Raw genomic sequence first — 26,359 nt, forward strand, 5'->3', positions numbered from 1 at the left:
ATCAGAGGCAAAAACCCAGGAATTATCCTCCTGAGCATAACCCTTCCATTTGACCAGATACTGGAGTTTCCGTCTAGAGACACGAGAATCCAAAATTTTCTCCACAATATACTCCAATTCCCCCTCCACCAAAACAGGGGCAGGAGGCTCCACAGATGGAACCATAGGTGCCACGTATCTTCTCAACAACGACCTATGGAATACATTATGTATGGAAAAGGAGTCTGGGAGGGTCAGACGAAAAGACACCGGATTGAGAATCTCAGAAATCCTATACGGACCAATAAAACGAGGTTTAAATTTAGGAGAGGAAACCTTCATAGGAATATGACGAGAAGATAACCAAACCAGATCCCCAAAACGAAGTCGGGGACCCACACGGCGTCTACGATTAGCGAAAAGCTGAGCCTTCTCCTGGGACAAGGTCAAATTGTCCACTACCTGAGTCCAGATCTGCTGCAACCTGTCCACCACAGAATCCACACCAGGACAGTCCGAAGACTCAACCAGTCCTGAAGAGAAACGAGGATGGAACCCAGAATTGCAGAAAAATGGAGAGACCAAGGTAGCCGAGCTGGCCCGATTATTAAGGGCGAACTCAGCCAACGGCAAAAATGACACCCAATCATCCTGGTCAGCAGAAACAAAACATCTCAGATATGTTTCCAAGGTCTGATTGGTTCGTTCGGTCTGGCCATTAGTCTGAGGATGGAAGGCCGAGGAAAAAGATAGGTCAATGCCCATCCTACCACAAAAGGCTCGCCAGAACCTCGAGACAAACTGGGAACCTCTGTCAGAAACAATATTCTCAGGAATGCCATGCAAACGAACCACATGCTGGAAGAACAAAGGCACCAAATCAGAGGAGGAAGGCAATTTAACCAAGGGCACCAGATGGACAATTTTAGAAAAGCGATCACAGACCACCCAAATGACCGACATCTTTTGAGAAACGGGAAGGTCAGAAATGAAATCCATCGAAATATGTGTCCAAGGCCTCTTCGGGACTGGCAAGGGCAAAAGCAACCCACTGGCACGTGAACAGCAGGGCTTAGCCCTAGCACAAATCCCACAGGACTGCACAAAAGCACGCACATCCCGTGACAGAGATGGCCACCAGAAGGATCTAGCCACTAACTCTCTGGTACCAAAGATTCCTGGATGACCAGCCAGCACCGAACAATGAAGTTCAGAGATAACTTTACTAGTCCACCTATCAGGGACGAACAGTTTCTCGGCCGGACAACGATCAGGTTTATTAGCCTGAAATTTCTGCAACACTCTCCGCAAATCAGGAGAGATGGCAGACACAATGACTCCTTCCTTGAGGATACTCGCCGGCTCAGATAACCCCGGAGAGTCGGGCACAAAACTCCTAGACAGAGCATCCGCCTTCACATTTTTAGAGCCCGGAAGGTACGAAATCACAAAATCAAAACGAGCAAAAAATAACGACCAACGGGCCTGTCTTGGATTCAAGCGCTTGGCAGACTCGAGATAAGTAAGATTCTTATGATCAGTCAATACCACCACGCGATGCTTAGCTCCCTCAAGCCAATGACGCCACTCCTCGAATGCCCACTTCATGGCCAGCAACTCTCGGTTGCCCACATCATAATTACGCTCAGCAGCAGAAAATTTCCTGGAAAAGAAAGCACATGGTTTCAACACTGAGCAACCAGAACCTCTCTGTGACAAAACCGCCCCTGCTCCAATCTCAGAAGCATCAACCTCGACCTGGAACGGAAGAGAAACATCTGGTTGACACAACACAGGGGCACAGCAAAAACGACGCTTCAACTCCTGAAAAGCTTCCACGGCAGCAGAAGACCAATTAACCAAATCAGCACCCTTCTTGGTCAAATCGGTCAATGGTCTGGCAATGCTAGAAAAATTACAGATGAAGCGACGATAAAAATTAGCAAAGCCCAGGAATTTCTGCAGACTTTTCAGAGATGTAGGCTGAGTCCAATCCTGGATGGCCTGGACCTTAACCGGATCCATCTCGATAGTAGAAGGGGAAAAGATGAACCCCAAAAATGAAACTTTCTGCACACCGAAGAGACACTTTGATCCCTTCACGAACAAGGAATTAGCACGCTGTACCTGGAAAACCATTCTGACTTGCTTCACATGAGACTCCCAATCATCAGAGAAGATCAAAATGTCATCCAAGTAAACAATCAGGAATTTATCCAGATACTCACGGAAAATGTCATGCATAAAAGACTGAAAAACAGATGGAGCATTGGCAAGTCCGAACGGCATCACCAGATACTCAAAATGACCCTCGGGCGTATTAAATGCCGTTTTCCATTCATCTCCCTGCCTGATTCTCACCAGATTATACGCACCACGAAGATCAATCTTAGTAAACCAACTAGCCCCCTTAATCCGAGCAAACAAGTCAGATATCAATGGCAAGGGATACTGAAACTTAACAGTGATCTTATTAAGAAGGCGGTAATCAATACACGGTCTTAGCGAACCATCCTTTTTGGCTACAAAAAAGAACCCTGCTCCCAATGGTGATGACGATGGGCGAATATGTCCCTTCTCCAGGGATTCTTTCACATAACTGCGCATAGCGGTGTGTTCAGGCACGGACAAATTAAATAAACGACCCTTAGGGAATTTACTACCAGGAATCAAATTGATAGCACAATCACAATTCCTATGCGGAGGTAGGGCATCAGACTTGGGCTCTTCAAATACATCCTGATAATCAGACAAGAACTCTGGGACCTCAGAAGGGGTGGATGACGAAATAGACAAAAATAGAACATCACCATGTACTCCCTGACAACCCCAGCTGGTTACCGACATAGAGTTCCAATCTAATACTGGATTATGGGTTTGTAGCCATGGCAACCCCAACACGACCACATCATGCAGATTATGCAGTACCAGAAAGCGAATAACTTCCTGATGTGCAGGAGCCATGCACATGGTCAGCTGGGCCCAGTACTGAGGCTTATTCTTGGCCAAAGGTGTAGCATCAATTCCTCTCAACGGAATAGGACACCGCAAAGGCTCCAAGAAAAACCCACAACGTTTAGCATAATCCAAATCCATCAGATTCAGGGCAGCGCCTGAATCCACAAACGCCATGACAGAATACAATGACAAAGAGCATATCAAGGTAATGGACAGAAGGAATTTGGACTGTACAGTACCAATGACGGCAGAGCTATCGAACCGCCTAGTGCGCTTAGGACAATTAGAAATAGCATGAGTGGAATCACCACAGTAGAAACACAGCCTGTTCAGACGTCTGTGTTCTTGCCGTTCAACTTTAGTCATAGTCCTGTCGCACTGCATAGGCTCAGGTTTACTCTCAGACAATACCGCCAGATGGTGCACAGATTTACGCTCGTGCAAGCGACGACCGATCTGAATGGCCAAGGACATAGACTCATTCAAACCAGCAGGCATAGGAAATCCCACCATGACATCCTTAAGAGCTTCAGAGAGACCCTTTCTGAACCAAGCCGCCAGTGCAGATTCATTCCACAGAGTGAGTACTGACCACTTCCTAAATTTCTGACAATATACTTCTACATCATCCTGGCCCTGGCATAAAGCCAGCAAATTTTTCTCAGCCTGATCCACTGAATTAGGCTCATCGTAAAGCAATCCAAGCGCCTGGAAAAACGCATCAACATTACTCAATGCAGGGTCTCCTGGCGCAAGAGAAAACGCCCAGTCCTGTGGGTCGCCGCGCAAAAAAGAAATAATAATCAAAACCTGTTGAATAGGATTACCAGAAGAATGAGGTTTCAAGGCCAGAAATAGCTTACAATTATTTTTGAAGCTCAGGAACTTAGTTCTGTCACCAAAAAACAAATCAGGAATAGGAATTCTTGGTTCTAGCATAGATTTCTGATCAATTGTATCTTGAATCTTTTGTACATTTATAACGAGATTATCCATTGAGGAGCACAGAGCCTGAATATCCATGTCCACAGCTGTGTCCTGAAGCACTCTAATGTCTAGGGGAAAAAAAAAAAAACTGAAGACAGAGCTGAGGAAAAAAAAAATGATGTCAGGACTTCTTTTTTCCCTCTATTGAGAATCATTGGTTTTGCTCCTTGTACTGTTATGCTGTGCTATCAGGCAACACAGTGTGCAGTAATCAGCGCACATACAGTGATATGGCAATAACCCAAAAACAATAGAACAAGCTCTGAGACGTGGAATCTCTGCAGACTGCAATACCTGAACCTATCCTCACACAACTAAAAGCAGCAGTGGATTGCGCCTAACACTACCTATGCAACTCGGCACTGCCTGAGGAGCTGACTAGCCTGAAGATAGAAATACAAGCCTGACTTGCCTCAGAGAAATACCCCAAAGGAATAGGCAGCCCCCCACATATAATGACTGTTAGCAAGATGAAAAGACAAAACATAGGAATGAAATAGATTCAGCAAAGTGAGGACCGATATTCTAGACAGAGCGAGGATAGCAAAGAGAACTATGCAGTCTACAAAAAACCCTAAAGCAGAACCACGCAAAAGGGGGCAAAAAGACCCACCGTGCCGAACTAACGGCACGGCGGTGCACCCTTTGCGTCTCAGAGCTTCCAGCAAAAGAGAATAGCACAGCTGGACAGAAAAAAACGGAAACAAAAACAAAGTAACACTTATCTAGCAGAGCAGCAGGCCACAGGAAAGATGCAGTAGCTCAGATCCAACACTGGAACATTGACAAGGAGCAAGGAAGACAGACTCAGGTGGAGTTAAATAGCAAGGCAGCCAACGAGCTCACCAAAACACCTGAGGGAGGAAGCCCAGAGGCTGCAATACCACTTGTGACCACAGGAGTGAATTCAGCCACAGAATTCACAACAGTACCCCCCCCTTGAGGAGGGGTCACTGAACCCTCACCAGAACCCCCAGGCCGACCAGGATGAGCCACATGAAAGGCACGAACAAGATCTGGGGCATGGACATCAGAGGCAAAAACCCAGGAATTATCCTCCTGAGCATAACCCTTCCATTTGACCAGATACTGGAGTTTCCGTCTAGAGACACGAGAATCCAAAATTTTCTCCACAATATACTCCAATTCCCCCTCCACCAAAACAGGGGCAGGAGGCTCCACAGATGGAACCATAGGTGCCACGTATCTTCTCAACAACGACCTATGGAATACATTATGTATGGAAAAGGAGTCTGGGAGGGTCAGACGAAAAGACACCGGATTGAGAATCTCAGAAATCCTATACGGACCAATAAAACGAGGTTTAAATTTAGGAGAGGAAACCTTCATAGGAATATGACGAGAAGATAACCAAACCAGATCCCCAAAACGAAGTCGGGGACCCACACGGCGTCTACGATTAGCGAAAAGCTGAGCCTTCTCCTGGGACAAGGTCAAATTGTCCACTACCTGAGTCCAGATCTGCTGCAACCTGTCCACCACAGAATCCACACCAGGACAGTCCGAAGACTCAACCAGTCCTGAAGAGAAACGAGGATGGAACCCAGAATTGCAGAAAAATGGAGAGACCAAGGTAGCCGAGCTGGCCCGATTATTAAGGGCGAACTCAGCCAACGGCAAAAATGACACCCAATCATCCTGGTCAGCAGAAACAAAACATCTCAGATATGTTTCCAAGGTCTGATTGGTTCGTTCGGTCTGGCCATTAGTCTGAGGATGGAAGGCCGAGGAAAAAGATAGGTCAATGCCCATCCTACCACAAAAGGCTCGCCAGAACCTCGAGACAAACTGGGAACCTCTGTCAGAAACAATATTCTCAGGAATGCCATGCAAACGAACCACATGCTGGAAGAACAAAGGCACCAAATCAGAGGAGGAAGGCAATTTAACCAAGGGCACCAGATGGACCATTTTAGAAAAGCGATCACAGACCACCCAAATGACCGACATCTTTTGAGAAACGGGAAGGTCAGAAATGAAATCCATCGAAATATGTGTCCAAGGCCTCTTCGGGACCGGCAAGGGCAAAAGCAACCCACTGGCACGAGAACAGCAGGGCTTAGCCCTAGCACAAATCCCACAGGACTGCACAAAAGCACGCACATCCCGTGACAGAGATGGCCACCAGAAGGATCTAGCCACTAACTCTCTGGTACCAAAGATTCCTGGATGACCAGCCAGCACCGAACAATGAAGTTCAGAGATAACTTTACTAGTCCACCTATCAGGGACGAACAGTTTCTCGGCCGGACAACGATCAGGTTTATTAGCCTGAAATTTCTGCAACACTCTCCGCAAATCAGGAGAGATGGCAGACACAATGACTCCTTCCTTGAGGATACTCGCCGGCTCAGATAACCCCGGAGAGTCGGGCACAAAACTCCTAGACAGAGCATCCGCCTTCACATTTTTAGAGCCCGGAAGGTACGAAATCACAAAATCAAAACGAGCAAAAAATAACGACCAACGGGCCTGTCTTGGATTCAAGCGCTTGGCAGACTCGAGATAAGTAAGATTCTTATGATCAGTCAATACCACCACGCGATGCTTAGCTCCCTCAAGCCAATGACGCCACTCCTCGAATGCCCACTTCATGGCCAGCAACTCTCGGTTGCCCACATCATAATTACGCTCAGCAGCAGAAAATTTCCTGGAAAAGAAAGCACATGGTTTCAACACTGAGCAACCAGAACCTCTCTGTGACAAAACCGCCCCTGCTCCAATCTCAGAAGCATCAACCTCGACCTGGAACGGAAGAGAAACATCTGGTTGACACAACACAGGGGCACAGCAAAAACGACGCTTCAACTCCTGAAAAGCTTCCACGGCAGCAGAAGATCAATTAACCAAATCAGCACCCTTCTTGGTCAAATCGGTCAATGGTCTGGCAATGCTAGAAAAATTACAGATGAAGCGACGATAAAAATTAGCAAAGCCCAGGAATTTCTGCAGACTTTTCAGAGATGTAGGCTGAGTCCAATCCTGGATGGCCTGGACCTTAACCGGATCCATCTCGATAGTAGAAGGGGAAAAGATGAACCCCAAAAATGAAACTTTCTGCACACCGAAGAGACACTTTGATCCCTTCACGAACAAGGAATTAGCACGCTGTACCTGGAAAACCATTCTGACTTGCTTCACATGAGACTCCCAATCATCAGAGAAGATCAAAATGTCATCCAAGTAAACAATCAGGAATTTATCCAGATACTCACGGAAAATGTCATGCATAAAAGACTGAAAAACAGATGGAGCATTGGCAAGTCCGAACGGCATCACCAGATACTCAAAATGACCCTCGGGCGTATTAAATGCCGTTTTCCATTCATCTCCCTGCCTGATTCTCACCAGATTATACGCACCACGAAGATCAATCTTAGTAAACCAACTAGCCCCCTTAATCCGAGCAAACAAGTCAGATATCAATGGCAAGGGATACTGAAACTTAACAGTGATCTTATTAAGAAGGCGGTAATCAATACACGGTCTTAGCGAACCATCCTTTTTGGCTACAAAAAAGAACCCTGCTCCCAATGGTGATGACGATGGGCGAATATGTCCCTTCTCCAGGGATTCTTTCACATAACTGCGCATAGCGGTGTGTTCAGGCACGGACAAATTAAATAAACGACCCTTAGGGAATTTACTACCAGGAATCAAATTGATAGCACAATCACAATTCCTATGCGGAGGTAGGGCATCAGACTTGGGCTCTTCAAATACATCCTGATAATCAGACAAGAACTCTGGGACCTCAGAAGGGGTGGATGACGAAATAGACAAAAATAGAACATCACCATGTACTCCCTGACAACCCCAGCTGGTTACCGACATAGAGTTCCAATCTAATACTGGATTATGGGTTTGTAGCCATGGCAACCCCAACACGACCACATCATGCAGATTATGCAGTACCAGAAAGCGAATAACTTCCTGATGTGCAGGAGCCATGCACATGGTCAGCTGGGCCCAGTACTGAGGCTTATTCTTGGCCAAAGGTGTAGCATCAATTCCTCTCAACGGAATAGGACACCGCAAAGGCTCCAAGAAAAACCCACAACGTTTAGCATAATCCAAATCCATCAGATTCAGGGCAGCGCCTGAATCCACAAACGCCATGACAGAATACGATGACAAAGAGCATATCAAGGTAATGGACAGAAGGAATTTGGACTGTACAGTACCAATGACGGCAGAGCTATCGAACCGCCTAGTGCGCTTAGGACAATTAGAAATAGCATGAGTGGAATCACCACAGTAGAAACACAGCCTGTTCAGACGTCTGTGTTCTTGCCGTTCAACTTTAGTCATAGTCCTGTCGCACTGCATAGGCTCAGGTTTACTCTCAGACAATACCGCCAGATGGTGCACAGATTTACGCTCGCGCAAGCGACGACCGATCTGAATGGCCAAGGACATAGACTCATTCAAACCAGCAGGCATAGGAAATCCCACCATGACATCCTTAAGAGCTTCAGAGAGACCCTTTCTGAACCAAGCCGCCAGTGCAGATTCATTCCACAGAGTGAGTACTGACCACTTCCTAAATTTCTGACAATATACTTCTACATCATCCTGGCCCTGGCATAAAGCCAGCAAATTTTTCTCAGCCTGATCCACTGAATTAGGCTCATCGTAAAGCAATCCAAGCGCCTGGAAAAACGCATCAACATTACTCAATGCAGGGTCTCCTGGCGCAAGAGAAAACGCCCAGTCCTGTGGGTCGCCGCGCAAAAAAGAAATAATAATCAAAACCTGTTGAATAGGATTACCAGAAGAATGAGGTTTCAAGGCCAGAAATAGCTTACAATTATTTTTGAAGCTCAGGAACTTAGTTCTGTCACCAAAAAACAAATCAGGAATAGGAATTCTTGGTTCTAGCATAGATTTCTGATCAATTGTATCTTGAATCTTTTGTACATTTATAACGAGATTATCCATTGAGGAGCACAGAGCCTGAATATCCATGTCCACAGCTGTGTCCTGAAGCACTCTAATGTCTAGGGGAAAAAAAAAAAAACTGAAGACAGAGCTGAGGAAAAAAAAAATGATGTCAGGACTTCTTTTTTCCCTCTATTGAGAATCATTGGTTTTGCTCCTTGTACTGTTATGCTGTGCTATCAGGCAACACAGTGTGCAGTAATCAGCGCACATACAGTGATATGGCAATAACCCAAAAACAATAGAACAAGCTCTGAGACGTGGAATCTCTGCAGACTGCAATACCTGAACCTATCCTCACACAACTAAAAGCAGCAGTGGATTGCGCCTAACACTACCTATGCAACTCGGCACTGCCTGAGGAGCTGACTAGCCTGAAGATAGAAATACAAGCCTGACTTGCCTCAGAGAAATACCCCAAAGGAATAGGCAGCCCCCCACATATAATGACTGTTAGCAAGATGAAAAGACAAAACATAGGAATGAAATAGATTCAGCAAAGTGAGGACCGATATTCTAGACAGAGCGAGGATAGCAAAGAGAACTATGCAGTCTACAAAAAACCCTAAAGCAGAACCACGCAAAAGGGGGCAAAAAGACCCACCGTGCCGAACTAACGGCACGGCGGTGCACCCTTTGCGTCTCAGAGCTTCCAGCAAAAGAGAATAGCACAGCTGGACAGAAAAAAACGGAAACAAAAACAAAGTAACACTTATCTAGCAGAGCAGCAGGCCACAGGAAAGATGCAGTAGCTCAGATCCAACACTGGAACATTGACAAGGAGCAAGGAAGACAGACTCAGGTGGAGTTAAATAGCAAGGCAGCCAACGAGCTCACCAAAACACCTGAGGGAGGAAGCCCAGAGGCTGCAATACCACTTGTGACCACAGGAGTGAATTCAGCCACAGAATTCACAACAGGGACGGGAGAAAACCAGGTCCAGAGTATTCCCGTCCTCATGCGTAGGAGAATTAGTAAACTGTGAGAGGTTGAATGAAGAAGTTAGAGAGAGAAGGTGAGAGGCAGATTGGGAGAGGGGATCATTGATGGGGATGTTAAAGTCTCCCATGATGAGGGTGGAGATGTCACAGGATAGAAAGTGAGTAAGCCAGGTGGGAAAGTGGTCTAGAAACAGGTACAACAAGATAACGGAAGTGCAAAATTTTCCAATTGAACCGACCTTCTATATAAACACAAGCAACTCAAATCCAATGACAAAATGAGATTCATCTATGCATTCAACACATGAAATGGGGGAAAAGTGGAAATCTCTTAAGGAATACCTTACATCTGGACCCCACATTAGCACCACATGTTACCATTAACCCTTCCATAACCTACAGACAGTCAATAAATCTAAAATACATTTTGTTAAGAAGTCACTATGAGGTACCCAAAACACTCTTTAGCTCCAAAGGCCCCAAATGGGGATGTCGACCATGTGGAAAGTGTGTCTTGTCCAAATATTTTTTTCTACTAAAACATTCTCAGACTCATCCAACAAAAAGACCTTTACAATCACCCACAGCATCACATGCAGCACAGTGGGAGTTATCTACAGTGCACACTGTCCCTGTAATAAACAATATATAAGCCTGACAACAAGAGAATTGAAACAAAGAACCAGAGAGCATGTCTTAGACAAAAAAGCCGCAATGCAAGTACATGATATCTGTGAACCAGTAACCTTACCCCGACCTTTTAAGCTTTTTCACTACTGTGATGTGTCTAAACTACAGGTAAGTGGTACAGATAAAATCCAAACCAATATCAGGGGAGGAGACTGAAAAAAATGATTGTCCCAAAGAGAAGTCAGATGGATCACTGTACAAAATGCCATGATACCCAAAGGATTAGCTGAAACAATCAGCTTTGTGCCTTTTTTATATCCTAAGTTAATTATATTTTATACCCTTTGGTAGAATTGTTATATTTAACTTTTGATATTTAATATTTAATATTCTGTTCCCTTAGTGTATTGTTGTCTATACATGTTCTAATATTCTCTCCTTTTGTTTCTCTCTTTAGTTATTTCGCCTATGTCGGATTCTGAGTGGCTATATCTCCCCCACGTATATGCATTTATTCTGTAATTTTGATATGTAGCTCCAGCCATTATTTATATTTATCTTTGCTTGTTCCCTTTGATCTATGCATGTATTAAATGCACTTTCCTCCATAATATTTTGTAATATTTTGTCACCCCTTTACTTCATGTAATTTGTATATGATTCACATTATAATTCCATTCCTCTTGTCCTTGTATTTTACACTTTCAGCTCACCTTTTAATTCTTTATTATAAACTCTCCAAAAACTCACAAGTTCAATGGATGCAACAATTGTGAAGGTGATATTAAAGAAAGGTTCCTATGTTAACATGTAACTTGGCCTGTTAGAATGTTTTGGAGTTAGGCTACGTTCACATTAGCGTTTTGCGTGTTTGCGTTGGGCGCCGCAGTGGCAACGCATACGTCATGCGCCCCTATATTTAACATGGGGGGGCATGGACATGCGTTGTGCTGCGTTGTGCGACGCATGCGTTTTTTTTGCCGCAAGCGTTGGGCGCAGAAAATGCAACAAGTTGCATTTTTTTTGCGTCCAAATTTCGGCAAAAAAGGACGCATGCGTCGCAAAACGCAGCGTTTTAGCGTGCGTTTTGGTGCGTTTTTATTTGCATTTTGCATTGCGTTGCCGACGCAGCGGCGCACAACGCAAATTTGAACGTAGCCTTAAATAGCTTTTTTGTGCAGTGAATGTGACCTCCTAATGCTGCAAATTCCACAAATGAGCATTTTCAGTTCTTTAAAACATATCAAATGTTTAGAAATTCTACTGTGCCTAATAATTTGGAACAGAGCATTTTGAGTTTTTATTTATTTTGGAGATTATACCTTTATCATTGGGAGGTTTCTTCAATAAAATTCGATGTATACTCTAACGCAGTGATTTTCAACCTTTTTTGAGCCGCGGCACACTTTTTATACTTAAAAAATCCCGAGGCACACCACCAACCAAAATGGCACAAAATGGTGCATCCAGGTTTGAGATGAAAGTCTGCAGTCATTCTATGTGACTGCAGGCTTCTGAATTCTCACAGCGCAAGCACTGCACACTTTCAGGATTCTCCCTTGCCGGTGGCCAGAGTGGACGGTCATGACAGCACAAGTATGTGATTTGGATACTTCTGGCCACATTCTAACTAGACGTGTCCGGCCTCAGTCAATTCATTTTCATTGAATGAGGCCACACATGTCTAGTCAGCACGTGACCGCATGTATGTAAATCACCAACATCAGAGAATTATGATAGCAGTGTGCACTGTGAGAATTCAAAAGTCTGCAGTCACATAGTATGACTGCAGACTCATGACAACCTTGGACATCCCCTTTAATGTTCCTAACAAATAAAAATGAGAATTAGTATCACAAAAAAAACACATTTACATCCAGGTACCTGATAGATGACGTTGTTTGTGGAGTCGCCTCTTTCTTTTCATCTTCACCTTGTCCAGATGCCATGATGACTCTTCTCATCCACCGGCAGAGCTCGTTTCTGCAGACTTCCATCTTCTCCTGTCTTCTGCAGCACATCCCGACACAACACCCTTAAAGATAGCAGTGTTATTATAATGCTCCGGAATAACAATATCTGCCCTAGCTGAGCCCCTGAGTAAATAATTGCCCCTCACTTTATTCCCAGCACATAATATGACCCTCACTGTCCCTCTTATGGTACATGCCATCCACACTACCCTCTCTCTCTTTTCCATACTACACACTGCCTTCTCATACTGTGTCCCTCATAGAGAGCCCAGTCTCTCTACTGTGCCCCTTCATTACACTCCTCCTACTTGGCATACTGTCTCCTCCTGGCTGTTACCCTCACACTACTCAGTATCTATTATGTGTCCACTCACACTTTCATCCCCCCATACTGTCTGCACACATTTCTAATAGCCTCCTCCTGTACATCCTCCCCTGCTAACATACCCCTTTGCTCTCTCCATATTTCCTCCTCACACATTCCCCCGACTCCCCATACTGTCCTCACACATCCCATCACCGATGCTCCCAGTACTGTCAGCACACATTTTTCCCCTCGCTACTGTGTCCACCCCCATCTCCCCACTCACCCCCACAGAATATATCCACCCCCCTTCCGATAGAATAAATCCATCCCCTTCCACACAGAATAAATGCACCCTGCCCCACACATGCTAAATAAATTCCAGCCCCCCCCACGTACACACTGAATAAATCCCCCCCACACACTGAATAAATCCCCCCCACACACTGAATAAATCCCCCCCACACACTGAATAAATCCCCCCACACACTGAATAAATCCCCCCCACACACTGAATAAATCCCTCCACACACTGAATAAATCCCCCCCACACACTGAATAAATCCCCCCACACACTGAATAAATCCCCCCCACACTGAATAAATCCCCCCCACACTGAATAAATCCCCCCCACACTGAATAAATCCCCCCCACACACTGAATAAATCCCCCCCACACACTGAATAAATCCCCCCACACTTAATAAATCCCCCCACACACTTAATAAATCCCCCCACACACTTAATAAATCCCCCCACACGCTTAATAAATCCCCCCACACACTTAATAAATCCCCCCACATACTCCCCATAAACCCACCCCACGCTGAATCTTCGGTGTCTTCAGCTCCACAGCACAGGAGCACTTACCACCAAGTGTCTTCTGTCTCCTGCGCGCCGGATAATGACGCCAGCAGCGTGATCACATGACTTGATCACGCTGCTGGCGTCGCTCTGACCCAGCGGTCAGAGCCTCAATTGTACTCGCAGCTGGTAGATGTCTGCGAGTACAATTGATCTTCGGGAGCCGGCGCGCTGCAGCTTCTCTGTGCAGGCTGTCAGCTTGACAGTCGGCACAGAGAACAGCTGACTCCCGTTCCCCGCGGCACACCCGACCATGTGTCGCGGCACACTAGTGTGCCGCGGCACACTGGTTGAAAAACACTGCTCTAACGGATGATGACTTTTACTTTTGTACTGACCATTTAAGAAAATCCGAGAAAAATGTCACTTGCATAATAATTTGGAACATGGCGTAGTGAACTTCTGCTATATTCTCTAACTTATTGGGCACTACTACATAATTATACATCATGCTGCTGCGTTATCCTTTTACCTTAAATTATAATATACTGTTATCTCCCATCTCCAGCATTATGTTCTGATGAGAGATATTAATTGTTACTGTCCTTATATGTGCTATTATGCTAAAAATATGTATTCCAATTTTTAGTCGTTAGTATAGATAGTCTAAGTCTTTAAGGGTCACACAACAACAATAATCTATGTATAAATGCTGAACAGTAAAGTGCGGATGGGGTGACCTCAAACACAGACTTCTCCAGGAAGTCAGTTTTACTGTTCAGGTTTGACAGCCCAAACAAAGCTTGCTGAAAGCATGCAGTGTAGCCAATCAACAAGCTTTACTGTGTGGGCACTTCTGACCCCATCACAGTTATGTCAAGTATTGCCATGTCTGTGATTGGCTGATGCACATTGTTAAAAAAAGAAAAAGTGCGTTCTCGTCTATTTTTGAGAACCAGTGCAGGCAAAACTGAGAGCTGCATGCTGCAGCCTCCAGATGTAAGCTGTGAGCTATATTTTGACTGGTTTTAAAAAATAAAGGGGTCCCCATAATGTATTTAAAATTATTTAAATAATCATTTAAAAAAAAAAAAGTGAGTTCCCTAACTGTTGTGAATTCTGCTCTTGGGCTCCCTCTGGTGGTTATGATTGGTAGTGCTGCTGTCTGTGGATTGCACCATTTATCAGGTGTGTTCACTTTTTGCAATTTGGACTCAGCTATTTAGTCCTGCTTGATCCTTTAGTCAGTGCCAGTTGTCCATTGTTTTTGGAGGATTCACATCCCTTTCTGGTCTCTCCTGTTTGCTGTGCTTTTCAACAAAGATAAGTCCTGGCTTTATTTCTGCTGTCCACATGCTGTGGGCCTTATAGTTCAGTGCATTTTCATGTTTTGTCTTGTCCAGCTTGTCTGTGAAAGGATTTTTTGCAGCCAAGCGGTATCTCTGGAGATGCAGATATACCCTCCATGTCTTTAGTCAGATGTGGAGTTTTGTATTTTCTGTGGAGGATATTTTCTAGTGTTTTAATACTGACCGCATAAGTTCTCTGTCCTATTCTTTCTTTTTAGCTAGTAAGGCCTCCTTTGCTAATCCTGATTTCACTCTGCGTTTGTCATTTCCCTCTCCTCTCACAGTCAATATTTGTGGGGGGCTGTCTATCCTTTGGGGATTTTCTCTGAGGCAAGATAGTTTTCCGTTTCTATCTTTAGGGGAAGTTAGTCCTTAGGCTGTGTCGAGGTGTCTAGGGAGTGTTAGGTACATCCCATGGCTATTTCAAGTTGCGCTGCTAAGTTCAGTGTCTGCGGTCAGTACAGGTACCACCTTCTCCAGAGTACATCACATGTTGCTCCTAGGCCACCAGATCATAACAGTACAACTGGCCAACAATGAGTTAATTGCATCTCAGAAGAAGGGAGGAAAGGTTTTGAGCCATTTTTTTTCCTTAGCCTGTTTTGTCTTTTCCTCCCTCTGGGTGGCTGCGGAACATAGTAGTAACATGAATGTTCAGGAGTTAGTTTCTTGTGTGGATCAGCTTGCTGCTAGGGTACAGGGTATTTCAGATTATATTGTTCAGACTCCTGCCTTAGAACCTAAGATTCCCACTCCTGATTTATTCTTTGGTGACAGATCCAAATTTTTGAGTTTCAAAAATAACTGTAATCTGTTTTTTGCATTGAGACCCCGGTCCTCTGGTGATCCCATTCAGCAGGTTAAAATCATCATATCCCTGCTGCGTGGTGACCCACAGGATTGGGCATTTTCCCTGGAAACTGGCAATCCTGCTTTGCTTACTGTTGATTCTTTCTTTCAAGCATTGGGGTTATTGTATGATGAGCCTAATTCTGTGGATCAAGCTGAGAAGATCTTGTTGGCCCTGTATCAGGGTCAGGAAGCGGCAGAATCGTATTGCCAGAAATTTAGAAAATGGTCTGTACTGACTAAATGGAATGAGGATGCTTTGGCGGCAATTTTCAGAAAGGGTCTTTCTGAATCCGTTAAAGATGTTATGGTGGGGTTCCCCACGCCTGCTGGTCTGAGTGATTCTATGTCTCTGGCCATTCAGATTGATCGGCACTTGCGCGAGCACAGAGTTGTGCACACTGTGGCATTGTCCTCTGAGCGGAGTCCTGAGCCTATGCAATGTGATAGGATTTTGTCTAGAGCTGAACGTCAAGGATTCAGGCGTCAGAATAGGTTGTGTTTTTACTGCGGTGATTCTGCTCATGTTATTTCTGATTGCCCTAAGCGTACTAAGAGAATCGCTAGTTCTGTTACCATCAGTACTGTACAACCTAAATTTCTGTTATCTGTGACCTTGATCTGCTCATTATCATCATTTTCTGTCATGGCATTTGTGGATTCAGGCGCCACCCTGAACTTAATGGACTTAGAATTTGCCAGACGTTGTGGTTTCCCCTTGCAACCTTTGCAGAACCCTATTCCTTTAAGGGGCATTGATGCTACACCGTTGGCTATAAATAAACCTCAGTTTTGGACACAGCTGACCATGCGCATGGCGCCAGCCCATCAGGAAGATTGACGTTTTCTGGTGTTGCATAATTTGCATGATGATATCGTGCTGGGTTTTCCATGGTTACAGGTAGGGTTGAGCGACTTTTCTTTTTATAGGATCGGGTCAGATTTCACGAAACCCAACTTTTTCAAAAGTCGGGTCGAGTGAAATCGGCCGATCCTATAGAAAAGTCGGGGTCGGGGTCGGCCGAAACACGAAACCCAATGCAGTGCATTGGGTTTCTAATGGTTCCCAGGGTCTGAAGGAGAGGAAACTCTCCTTCAGGCCCTGCGATCCATATTAATGTGTAAAATAAAGAATCAAAATAAAATATATTGCTATACTCACCCTCGGACGCGCCCTGGTTGTAACCGGGAGCCTTCCTTCCTAAGAATCAGCGCTTGTAGGACCTTTCAATGATGTCGCGGCTTGTGATTGGTCGCGTGAGCGGTCACATGGGCGTCGCGCGACCAATCAGAAGCCATGACGTCATCGAAAGGTCCATCAAGCGCTGATTCTTAGGAAGGAAGGCTGCGGGTTACAACCAGGGTGCGTCCGAGGGTGAGTATATACCTATTAGGAATATACTCACCCTCGGACGTGCCCTGGTTGTAACCCGCAGCCTTCCTTCCTAAGAATCAGCGCTTGAAGGACCTTTCGATGACGTCACGGCTTCTGATTGGTTGCGTGAGCAGTCACATGGGCGTCACGCGACCAATCAGAAGCCGTGACGTCATCGAAAGGTCCTTCAAGCGCTGATTCTTAGTAAGGAAGGCTCCCGTTTACGACCAGGGCGCGTCCGAGGGTGAGTATAGCAATATTTTTTATTTTTATTCTTTATTTTACACTTAAATCTGAATTCCGATACCAATTCCCGATATCTTAAACATATCGGGAATCGGTATCGGAATTCCGATTCCAGATTCAGAAGATCGCCGACTTCATGGCCGACCCCACACAGGGGTCGGGTCGGGTTTCATGAAACCCGACTTTGCCAAAAGTCGTCGAATTCTGAAAATGGCCGACCTGTTTCGCTCAACCCTAGTTACAGGTACATAATCCGGTGTTAGATTGGAGATCTATGTCTGGGACTAGTTGGGGTTGTCAGGGGGTTCATGGTCACGTTCCTTTGATGTCAATTTCCTCTTCCCCTCTTCTGAAATTCCTGAGTTTTTGTCAGATTTCCAGGATGTATTCGATGAGCCCAAGTCCAGTTCCCTGCCACCGCATAGGGACTGTGATTGTGCTATTGACTTGATTCCAGGTTGTAAGTTCCCTAAGGGCCAACTTTTCAACCTGTCTGTGCCAGAACATGCCGCTATGCGGAGCTATATTAAGGAGTCTTTGGAGAAGGGGAATATTCGGCCATCTTCTTCACCATTGGGAGCAGGTTTTTTTTTGTTGCCAAGAAGGATTGCTCCTTGAGACCCTGTATTGATTATCGCCTCTTGAATAAGATCACGGTCAAATTTCAATACCCTTTGCCTTTGCTTACTGATTTGTTTGCTAGGATTAAGGGGGCTAGCTGGTTTACTAAGATTGACCTTCGAGGGGCATATAATCTTATTCGTATTAAGCAGGGTGACGAATGGAAAACTGCATTTAATACGCCCGAAGGCCATTTTGAATACCTTGTGATGCCATTCGGACTCTCTAATGCCCCATCTGTGTTCCAATCCTTCCTGCATGATATCTTTCGGAGTTATCTTGATAAATTCATGGTTGTATATTTGGATGATGTTTTGATTTTTTCCGATGATTGGGAGTCTCATGTGAAACAGGTCAGGATGGTATTTCAGATCCTCCGTAATAATGCTTTATTTGTGAAGGGGTCAAAGTGCCTCTTTGGAGTGCAGAAGGTTTCTTTTTTGGGCTTCATTTTTTCTCCCTCATCTATAGAAATGGATCCGGTTAAGGTTCAGGCCATTCATGATTGGATTCAGCCCACATCTGTGAAGAGCTTTCAGAAACTCTTGGGCTTTGCTAATTTTTATCGTCGTTTCATTGCCAACTTCTCCAGTGTGGTTAAACCTCTGACCGATTTGACGAAGAAAGGCGCTGATGTGACGAATTGGTCCTCCGCGGCTCTTTCTGCCTTTCAGGAGCTTAAACGCCGATTTACTTCTGCCCCTGTGTTGCATCAGCCGGATGTTTCTCTTCCATTTCAGGTTGAAGTTGACACGTCTGAGATTGGGGCAGGGGCCGTTTTGTCTCAGAGGAATTCTGATGGTTCCTTGATGAAACCGTGTGCCTTCTTTTCTCGGAAGTTTTCGCCTGCGGAACGCAATTATGATGTCGGCAATCGGGAGTTGTTGGCTATGAAGTGGGTATTTGAGGAGTGGCAACATTGGCTTGAGGGGGCCAAGCAACGTATTGTGGTCCTGACCGATCATAAGAATTTGATTTACCTCAAGTCGGCCAAACAGCTGAATCCTAGACAGGCTCGATGGTCCCTGTTTTTCTCCCGTTTTGATTTTGTGGTCTCGTACCTTCCTGGTACTAAGAATGCTAAGGTGGATGCCCTCTCTAGGAGTTTTTTTCCTGATTCCCCTGGGGTACTTGAGCCGGTCGGCATTCTGAAGCAAGGGGTGATTCTTTCTGCCATCTCCCCTGATTTACGACGGGTTCTTCAGGAATTTCAGGCTAATAAACCTGACCGCTGTCCAGTGGGGAAACTGTTTGTTCCTGATAGATGGACTAGTAAAGTGATTTCTGAGGTTCATTGTTCTGTGTTGGCTCGCCATCCTGGGATTTTTGGTACCAGAGATTTGGTTGGTAGGTCCTTTTGGTGGCCTTCTTTGTCGCGGGATGTGCGTTCTTTTGGGCAGTCCTGTGGGATTTGTGCTCGGGCTAAGCCTTGCTGTTCCCGCGCTAGTGGGTTGCTTCTACCTTTGCCGGTCCCTGAGAGACCTTGGACGCATATTTCTATGGATTTTATTTCAGATCTTCCAGTTTCCAAGAGGATGTCTGTTATCTGGGTGGTTTGTGACCGGTTTTCTAAGATGGTTCATTTGGCACCTTTGCCTAAATTGCCTTCCTCTTCTGATTTGGTTCCGTTGTTTTTTCAGCATGTGGTTTGTTTGCATGGCATTCCGGAGAATATTGTGTCCGATAAAGGTTCCCAGTTTGTTTCTAGGTTTTGGCGGGCCTTTTGTGCTAGGCTGGGCATTGATTTGTCTTTTTCTTCCGTATTTCATCCTCAGACAAATGGCTAAACCGGGCGAACTAATCAGACTTTGGAAACTTATTTGAGATGCTTTGTGTCTGCTGATCAGGATGATTGGGTGGCTTTCTTGCCATTGGCCGAGTTTGCCCTTAATAATCGGGCTAGTTCTGCTACCTTGGTTTCGCCTTTTTTTTGTAATTTTGGTTTTCATCCTCGTTTTTCTTCAGGGCAGGTTGAGCCTTCTGATTGTCCTGGTGTGGATTCTGTGGTTGACAGGCTGCAGCAGATTTGGGCTCATGTGGTGGACAATTTGGTGTTGTCTCAGGAGGAGGCTCAGCTTTTTGCTAACCGTCGTCGGTGTGTTGGTTCCCGGCTTCGGGTTGGGGATTTGGTCTGGTTGTCTTCCCATCATGTTCCTATGAAGGTTTCTTCCCCTAAGTTCAAGCCTCGGTTTATTGGTCCTTATAGGATTTCTGAGATTATCAATCCAGTGTCTTTTCGTTCGGCCCTTCCAGTCTCTTTTTCCATCCATAATGTTTTCCATAGATCTTTGTTGCGGAAGTATATGGTGCCCGTTGTTCCCTCTGCTGATCCTCCGGCTCCGGTGTTGATTGATGGGGAGTTGGAGTATGTGGTTGAGAAGATTTTGGATTCTCGTTTTTCGAGGCGGAAGCTTCAGTATCTGGTCAAATGGAAGGGTTATGGCCAGGAGGATAATTCTTGGGTTGTTGCCTCCGATGTTCATGCTGACGATTTGGTTCGTGCCTTTCATTTGGCTCGTCCTGATCGGCCTGGGGGCTCTGGTGAGGGTTCGGTGACCCCTCCTCAAGGGGGAGTACTGTTGTGAATTCTGCTCTCGGGCTCCCTCCGGTGGTTATGAGTGGTAGTGCTGCTGTCTGTGGATCGCACCATTTATCTGGTGTGTTCACTTTTTGCAATTTGCACTCAGCTATTTAGTCCTGCTTGATCCTTTAGTCAGTGCCAGTTGTCCATTGTTTTTGGAGGATTCAGATCCCTTTCTGGTCTCTCCTGTTTGCTGTGCTTTTCAACAAAGATAAGTCCTGGCTTTGTTTCTGCTGTCCACATGCTGTGGGCCTTATAGTTCAGTGCATTTTCATGTTTTGTCTTGTCCAGCTTGTCTGTGAAAGGATTTTTTGCAGCCAAGCGGTATCTCTGGAGATGCAGATATACCCTCCATGTCTTTAGTCAGATGTGGAGTTTTGTATTTTCTGTGGTGGATATTTTCTAGTGTTTTAATACTGACCGCATAGTTCTCTGTCCTATTCTTTCTTTTTAGCTAGTAAGGCCTCCTTTGCTAATCCTGATTTCACTCTGCGTTTGTCATTTCCCTCTCCTCTCACAGTCAATATTTGTGGGGGGCTGTCTATCCTTTGGGGATTTTCTCTGAAGCAAGATAGTTTTCCGTTTCTATCTTTAGGGGAAGTTAGTCCTTAGGCTGTGTCGAGGTGTCTAGGGAGTGTTAGGTACATCCCACGGATATTTCTAGTTGCGCTGCTAAGTTCAGGGTCTGCGGTCAGTACAGGTACCACCTTCTCCAGAGTACGTCACATGCTGCTCCTGAGCCACCAGATCATAACACCTAACAGTTATAACCAGCCAAGCTATAGTAGACAGCAGGGGGATGGTATTCTCAGACTGGGATGATGCCATGCAATTGGCCCTCCCCATCCTAAAAATAGCAGCATGAAGCCACACCAGAAAAGGTACATTCATTAAATCCGCCATTTCTGACATTTTACTCGACTTTTCTACTTATTCTGCTGTTGTGGCAAGTGGGGTAATATTTGTGGGGTTGATGTTAGCTGTTTTATGGTTGCTAACATCAAGCCCACGGGTTAGTAATGGAGAGGTGTCTACAAGACACTGCCATTACTAACCCAATAGTCAAATGTAGTTAAGGCAGTGAAGTCCTTTAATTGAAATAAACACACAGACTCCTTTAAAAACTCAGCAAGGTTCTTTTATTTTAATTTTTTTGTGAATAACCGGGTAAAAGAGCAAAGTTATACCCACCTTTCTGCTGATAACCTATTAATGGCTATGTCCCAAGACAACCCAGATAGTATGGAGACCAGTCACATCAGTGATGTGACTGCTTTCCGTATAAGTTGAAACACACTGAGCAGTGCATAAAAACTATACTATTGCCCCACTTGCCACCGCAAGTGGGAAGAGACAGGTTGCTGCAGGCTGCTATTTTTCGGCTCAGTAGGGCAAATATCCATCGCACTTTCCCAGTCTAATAATACCAGACCCCAGTTGACTGCTTTAGCTTGGCTGGTTGTCAAAATTGGAGGATCCCAATTTGCTTTTTTTATTTATTTATTTAAATAATTAAAAGAAAGGTGTGGGGACCCCTCTATTTCTGATAACCAGCCAAGATAACACAGACAGATGAGGACTGCAGCCCGCAACTGTCAGCTTTACCTGGGCTGGTTATTAAGAGCAGAGGAGACCATATGCCATGTTTGTTGTTTAATTTAAAATTGTACAGTGGTCGGTTGGTGAATACTCATCATCGTACATCTGCTCTCGCTGCTATTAACGAGACTAGGCATACGACGAAGGGAGTAGTACTCTTATCAGCCAATGCCTGTCAGCTGCTGGCTCACAAGTTGTCATCTGAGTGACAGTGTGGGAACCGAAGCACTGAGACTGGCAATAATGAACTTATCGCCAATCAGATGTTTCCTGCCTTGTCACACAGATGAAAGCATGGGAAGCACTGGACCTGAACACCTATCACTTGTTGTAGACACACTACTCCTACAGACATGGGGGCAGAATAGAACAATTTGTTTTTAGGTACACCTCTCCCACAGACACTGAGGCAGAGTACAACAATTAGGTTTTAGGCACACTACTCCAACAGACTGGTGTGCAGTCTAAAAAAAATGGCTTTAGGCACACTGCACTCACCCATACGGGTGTAAAGTGGAAAAATTTGTTTCCATGCACACTACTCTCACAAACACAGGCCTATCTTCTAACACTCTCGCACCCCTCCAGTCCATCCTTAACTCTGCTGCCCGACTGATTAATCTCTCTCCTCACTACACTCCTGCTTCACCTCTTTGCAAATCCCTTCACTGGCTCCCAATTTCCCAGCGTATCCAGTTTAAATTACTAACACTGACCTAGAAAGCCATCCATTATCTTTCTCCTCCGTATATTTCCACACTAATCTCTCAATATCTTCCCTCACATAATCTCCGGTCCTACCAAGACCTCCTCCTCTCCTCTACGCTTATTCGCTCCTCACTCAATCACCTCCAAGACTTCTCCCGAATATCACCCATCCTCTGGAATTCAGTGCCCCAACACATCCGGTTATCCACTACTTTCGGATCCTTCAAAAGAAACCTGAAAACCCACCTCTTCAAGGAAGCTTACAGCCTGTAAAGACCACACGGCCACCTCAACACCATTGGAGCTACTGCAACCCTCGACCTACTGTCTCCTTCCCCATAATCCTGTAGAATGTAAGCTTGCAAGGGCAGGGTCCTCTTCCCTCTGTACCAGTCTGTCATTGTTAGTTTGTTACTTTAAGTGATATTTGTATTTTGATGTAACCCCTTCTCATGTACAGCACCATGGAATTAATGGTGCTATATAAATAATAATAATAAAACACAGGGGCAGAGTATAAAAAATTGGTTTTAGGTACTCTACTCCCACAGATATGGGTGCAAAGTATAAAAAAAATAGGCTTTAGTCACACTACTCCCACAAACATGGGTACAGAGTAGAACAATTTGTTTTAGGCACACGACTCACAAAGACACTGGTGCATTGTAGAACAAATTGATTGTAGGCATACTACTCAAACAGACATGTGTGCAGAGTAGAACAATTTGTTTTTAAGTGCACCAGTCCCAAATACATGGATGCAGAGGTTAACAATACAGGGGTTCAGAGTAAAAAAAGGTTAGGGCATACTACTTCACAGACTAGGGTGGAGAGTACAAAAAAAATTGGTGTTAGGCACACTACTTCCTCAGACACCCTATTAGCTCAAACAAGGATGCAGAGTGGAACAATTTGTTTTTAGGCACACTACTCCCACAGATACGGATGCAGAGAAGAACAGTTTGTTTTTCCGGACATTACTATCACACACACACACTTGTGCAGAGTAGAAAAAAATGGTTTTAGAAGCACTACTACCACAGACATAGGTGTAAAGTAAAAAAAAAAATGGGTTTCGGCACACTACTCCCACAGACATGGATGCAGAGTATAGAAAAAATAGGTTTTATGCATATTATACCCACAGACAAGGGTACAGTGTATAAAACCTTGGTTGCAGGCACACTACTCCCACAGACTCAGGTACAGAGTAGAATACATTGGTTTTAGTCACACTACTTTCTCAGACACGGGTGCAGAATAGAAAAAATGTTTATAGGCACACTACTCTCACAGACACAGGTGCAGAGTAGTGATGGGCGAACCACTGGATGTTTGGGTTCATCCGACCAGTTAAATAAAGATCGGTTCAGGTAGCAGAACTGTAATGAAACCTGATCCCGAGCCCAGAAACCATTCAGTTGAATAGAAAGCCCGAACATTCATTGCTTGCCACACTGTCATCTGCACACCAGTGTGTCAAACATTGGCTCTGGTCAGCGGTAAGATTAATATTGCTGGTCAGAGAACTGTGGTTCCCACTCTGTCAAATGACTGCGTGAGCCAGAAGCTATGACCAGAGGTAAAAAAGTTTACCTTCGTTCACAGGCGTTGGCTGATAGGAGTGCTAAATAAATGTTAAAAATGACAAGGGTTCCCCTCTACTTTTGATAAGCATGGCAAAATTGAGAGCTGCAGACTGCAACCCACAGCTGTCAGCATTATAATGGCTAGTTATCAAAAATAGAGTTATATAAAAAACAGTGTGGGTCCCCCCATTTTTGAAAACCAGCCAAACTAAAGCAGACAGCTGGGGATGGTATTGTCAGGCTGGTAAGGGCCCATGGATAATGCCCCCAGCCTAAAAATAGCAGCCCGCAGCAGCCCAGAAAAGGCACTTCTACAGTGGTTTGGAAATGTGTTTGCCGCCTTCCTGATTTTCTATTCTTTTGCATGCTTGTCACGCTTAAATATTTCAGATCACCAAATAAACTGAAGTAAGCAAAAAATGCAGTTTTTAAATGAAGGTCTTTATTATTAAGGGAAAAAGAAATCCAAACATACAGGGCCCTGTGTGAAAGTGATGGTGCCTAAAACTAATAACTGGTTGGGCCACCATTAGCAGCAACAATTGCAATCAAGCATTAGTGATAACTGGCAATAAGTCTTTTACAAAGCCCTGTAGGAATTTTGGCCCACTCATCTTTGCAGAATTGCTGTAATTCAACACATTGGAGGGTTCCTGACCACGAACCGCATTTTTAAGCTCATGCCACAGCATTTCAATCAGATTAAGGTCAGGAGGACTTTGACTAGGTCGCGTCAAAGTCATAATTTTTGTTTTTCTTAAACCATTAAGAGGTGGACTCGCTGGTGTATTTTGTATCATTGTCTTGCTGCATAACACAAGAGCGATTCAGCTTGATTCCACGAACAGATGGGCGGACATTCTCCTTCAGCATTTTTTAGTAGACAGTAGAATTCATGGTTCCATTTACCACAGCAAGTCTTTCAGGTCCTGAAGCAGCAAAAAAAGCTTCAGACCATCACACTACCACCACCATATTTTACTGTTGGTATGATGTTACTTTTCTGAAATGCTGTGTTTCTTCTATACCATATGTAATGGGACATACACTTTCCAAAAAGTTCTTCCTTTGCCTCGTCAGTCAACAGAGTATTCTTATAGACACTATGACACTTTAGGGTGATAAATTAAAAGGTTATCTCCTGCCAAGTTAAACATCAGGGAACAAACCACTGCCAACGCCCAAACTTAGGCTGAGGAGCATGAAGGTCTAAGACTGCACAACAGACTCCCCAGTGTGAACACAGTCCGAAGCCGGCATGACAATAACATATACTTTATTTTAATGCATTTTTTTACTTTTAAGACTAAATTCTGGAACTATTTGTCAATGAAATCTTCAAAATTGTTTTGTCTAGTTTTAGAAACCCTAGTGTGAGTATATTAGACTTGCAATATGTATGTGAGGGACATTGGGTGTCTCTTAACCCCTTCCCATCATTTTTTTTCCCTCACCCTCTATCAAGAGCCATAACTTTTTATTTTTCTGTCAATATAACCATACTTTTCAATGACGCCATTCATTTTATCATGTAGTGTACTGGAAAATGGAAAAAAATTCCAAGTGTGATGAAATTGTGAAAAAAATATTTTGCTAAATTTTTGAGTTTGTTTTAACCCCTTTACCCCCAAGGGTGGTTTGCACGTTAATGACCGGGCCAATTTTTACAATTCTGACCACTGTCCCTTTATGAGGTTATAACTCTGGAACTCTTCAATGGATCCTGGTGATTCTGACATTGTTTTCTCGTGACATATTGTACTTCATGACAATGGTAAAAATTCTTTAATAGTACCTGCGTTTATTTGTGAAAAAAACGGAAATTTGGCGAATATTATGAAAATTTCGCAATTTTCCAACTTTGAATTTTTATGCAATTAAATCACAGAGATATGTCACACAAAA

This window comes from Ranitomeya imitator, chromosome 4 (genome assembly GCF_032444005.1).
Source record: "Ranitomeya imitator isolate aRanImi1 chromosome 4, aRanImi1.pri, whole genome shotgun sequence".
Classification (NCBI taxonomy): Eukaryota; Metazoa; Chordata; class Amphibia; order Anura; family Dendrobatidae; genus Ranitomeya; species Ranitomeya imitator.